Raw genomic sequence first — 4573 nt, forward strand, 5'->3', positions numbered from 1 at the left:
AATCATTGATGTAATTTTTCTGTCTGGTTATTTTCCTTATCCTTGTATTTAGGGATTCCCGTCAGATAGCTTTTGATTCACAGAAAAATGTTTGTTTAGATCATAATTTTTGCATTAAAATCTCCTTAAAAGTCTCTATTTTTACTAATTCTTTTACATATTTTCTCAATTTTATAGCATCCTATTATTAATTTTCACCTTTCTTAACACCTATATAACTACAATTAAAAAGATGCTGAGCACTAGTCAAAAACAGTGGTGGCCATTATTTCCACATGTGATGTAAGTTTTTTAGGTTACAATTTTTTAATAAGTTGTAACAAAGTCAATTTTCTCACGAATACACTCATTTTAGAGCAGGTGCACAGATTTTTAAAATGTAACTTAGTATTTATATACTCCAATCCAAGGTACATTTTGCCCTATATTATATATTTATGAAAATCATTATTTAAATGAAGTGTTTTGCTTTCCTGGGGCAAGTATGACTCAGGAAAGATCTTCCCTGAAGCAATCTGACTATTAATATACTTCTTGGCAAGAGTCAAGGTCATATTTATAAGGGGGCATGTGATAGGTCAGTTCAATTTTTATCACATGTATATCTTCTCTTTTCATTGAAGTTTAATGTTGAGAAGCCTTAGTAATACTTTTTAACCTTTATTCTACTTTTTTTTTTTTTTTTTGCCACAGACCCATTGTTTAAGACCCAAACTCTTACTTGAACACTCAGTATGAAAAACATGAAAGCAGGCTGTGCACTGTTGGATTACTGACATCATGGAAGCACTGAACCAGGAGGTATTTATCCCTTTTGTACTATTTCACTGGTGTCTTTTGATGTTACCAAAGTGTAGGCAGAGCACCCCATATTTTCTTAGACAGCCAGTAGTCAACATCTGATCCCAAACCAGAGTTGGTGTGGGTGAGCAGTTAGAATTATAAAGATTAAAAAGTTGTTTCCTGTCTCTTCCAAATTGTGTGATAGAATATGGAAGCTCTGGCCCAGGTTGCTCATACCTGTAATTCTAGCACTTTGGGAGGCCAAGGAAGGAGGATTGCTGGAGCTCAGGAATTCAAGACCAGCCTGGGCAACAAGGTGAAACCCAATCTCTACCAAAAATACAAAAAATTAGCTGGGCATAATGGCATGCACCTGTGGTACCAGCTAATTGGGAGGCTGATGTGGGAAGATGGTTTGAGCCTGGGAGGTGGAAATTGCAGTGAGCCAAGATTGCGCCACTGCACTCCAGCCAGGGCAACAGAGCCAGACCCTGTCTCAAAAATAATAATAATAAATGAAATTTAAAATATGAAAGTTCTGATGGATGGGGGTAGCTTAAACAACCATATTTATGGCTTTTACATTGCTATGTGTGTTCATTCAATCAACTATTTTTGAGTATTATAAGTTGAATATTATAGAGAATATTATGGGAAGGGAGGCAGGCAAGTGGTTCACACCTGTAATTCTAACACTTTGGGAGGCTGAGGCAAATGGATTGCTTGAGCTAGGAGTTTGAGACCAGCCTAGGCAACATGGCAAAACCCCATTTCTACAAAAATACAAAAATTAGCCAGGCAGGGTAGCACGTGCCTGTGGTTCCAGCTACTCAGGAGGCTGAAGTAGGAGGATCACTTGAGCCCAGGAGGTCAAGGCTGCAGTGAGCCAAGATCATGTCACTGTACTCTAGCCTTGGTGACAAAGTAAGATGCTGTCTTAAAACAAACAAACAAAATAATATTATGGGGGACTAAGATAAATCGAATTTATGGCTCCTGGCTATAACTTTGAGTTCATCTTAAGCTCTAATGTCCTCATTCTTTATGAAATGAGAGTATGAAACTGCATGTCAGCATTCAGTATGACAGGAGCATTGGAGCAGATTTGAAAAGGTGAGTTTCAATGTTTATAACTGCTTAGGGCATAAAACTGCCCAAATAGGTAGATCATCTAGTGATGCTTATATGGTATAATTTGTGAGCCAAAGATACCATAATTCCTCTGGTATAAAATGTGTTTTCTCCCTGCTGATCATACGGAGATTTTAAATCACTATTGCATAAAATTAATTCCAACTTTTCTAAATTGGATCCACTGTCAATAAAAAACTGGACTACTATTTTCAGGGCAAATCTTTTATTTATTTATTCATTCATTTGTTTGTTTATTTATAATTTGGGTAAAATATACATATATAATTAATCATCTTTACCATTTTTAAGTGTACAGTTCAGTGGTAATAAGTATATATTTTTTTCCCCTCTTTATCCCTCTCTCCTTCCTACCCTTTCTGACCTCGGCTAACCGCCATCCTAATGTCTGTCTTCATGAGATTCACTTTTTAACCTCCCACATGTGAGTGAGAACATGTGATATTTGTTTCTCTGGGTTTGGGTTATTTTACTTATTATAATGGCCTCCAGTTCCACGTATGTTGCTGCAAATGATATGATTTCCTTCTTCTTATGACTAATATTCCCTTGTGTATATGTATCACATTTTCTTCATCCATTCACATGTTGATGGGCACTTACATTGATTTCGTATTTTGGTTGGTGTAAATATTGCTACAATAAACATGGGAGGGCAGATAATACTTTGAGCCTGGAATTTCATTTCCTTTGGATATATACCCAGTAGTATAATTGCTGGATCATATGGTAGTTATAGTTTTAGTTTTCTTGAGAAACTTCTAGACCATTATCCATAGTGGCTGTACTAATTTACATTCCCACCAACAATATACTAGGGTTTCCCCTTCTCCATTTCCTCACAGTGTCTATTATTGCCTGTCTTTTTGATACAAGCCATTTTAACTGAGGTAAAATAATATCTCATCCTGACACTGATTTGCATTTCTCTGATGGTTAGAGCTGTTGGGCAGTTTTTCACATACCTGTTGGCCATTCATATGTCTTCTTTTGAGAATTATTTTTTCAGATCTTTTGCCCATTTTTATTGGATTATTTCTTTTTCTTAATAATTTCAACTTTTATGTTAGATTCACAGAGTACATGTGCAGTTTAGTTACATGGGTATGTTGTGTGACACTGAGGTTTGGGGTAAGAATGATCCCAACACCCAGGTAGTGAGCACTATGTCCAATAGGTAGTTCATCCCTTACCCCCCTTTCCAATCCTCTCTAGTAGTCCCTATTATCTATTGTTTATTTTCTGTATTTGTCTGTTCTCACACTGCTGTAAAGGAATACCTGAGACTGGAAAATTTACAAAGAAAAGAGGCTTAATTGTCTCATGTTTCTGCAGGTCCTGTAGGCTTCTGCTTCTGGGGAGGCCTCAGGAAACTTAGATTCATGGCAGAAGGTGAAGGGGAAGCAGGCATGTCTTACAAGGCAAGAGAAGGAGGAAGAGCGAGAAGAGGGAGGTGCTGTACACTTTTAAACAACCACATCTCATGATAATTTGCTCATTATCACAAGAATAGCATGAGGAAATTCTACCCCCATGGTTCAATTACCTCCTTTCAGGCACCTCTTCCAACACTGGAGATTATAATCTGACATGTGATTTCAGTGGGGACATGAATCCAAACCACGTTTTTCCACCCTGACCCCTCCCAAACCTCATGTTCTTCTCACATTGCAAAATACAATCATCCTTTCTTAACAGTCGCCCAAGTTCTTAACTCAAAAGTCCACAGTCCAAAGTCTCATCTGAGACAAGACAACTCCCTTCTGCCTATGAGCCTGTTAAATAAAAAACAAGTTAGTTACTTTCAAGGTACAATGGGGATACAGGCATTGGGTAAATACTCAAATTCCGAAAGGCAGAAATCAGCCAAAAGAAAGGGGCTACAGGCCTCAGGCAAGTCCAAAACCTAGGAGGAAAGTCATTAAATCTTAAAACTCCAAAACAATCTCCTTTGACTACATGCTTTACATCCAGGGCACACTGTGCAAGGGGTGGGCTTCCAAGACCTTGGGCAGCTCTGCCCCTGAGACTTTGCAGGAAAAGCACCCTTGGCGGCTTTCACAGGCTTCTGTTGAGTGTCTGTGGCTTTTCTAGGTGTATGGTGCAAACTGTCAGGAGGCTGCACACTGTAGCACGTCCCTGGGCCTGGCCTATGAAATTATTCTTCCCTCCTAGACCTCCAGGCCTGTGACTGGAGGGGCTGCTGCAGAGGTCTCTGAAGTATCTTCAGGGCCTTTTTCCCATTGTCTTGGCTATTGCTCCTTGCCTTCCTTTTAGTTATGCCAATTTCTGCAGCCTGCTTCAATTCTTTCCCTGAAAATGGGGTTTTCTTTTCTAACGTATGTCCTAGCTATGAATTTTCCAAACTTTTACACTCTGCTTCCCTTTTAAATATAAGTTTCAGTTTCAGGTCATTTCTTTGTTTCCATATGTGTGAATAGGCTTTTAGAAGCAACCAGGCCACATCTTGAACACTATACTGCTTAGAAATTTCTTCCACTAGATACCCTAAATCTTCACTCTCAAGTTCAAAGTTCCACAGATCCCTACAGCAGGGGCACAATGCCACTGGGTTATTTGCTAGTGCATAACAAAAGTGACCTTAGCTTCAGTTCCCAATAATTTGCTCATCTCCATC

This window comes from Pan paniscus, chromosome 5, assembly GCF_029289425.2.
Source record: "Pan paniscus chromosome 5, NHGRI_mPanPan1-v2.0_pri, whole genome shotgun sequence".
In the NCBI taxonomy this organism is placed as follows: domain Eukaryota; kingdom Metazoa; phylum Chordata; class Mammalia; order Primates; family Hominidae; genus Pan; species Pan paniscus.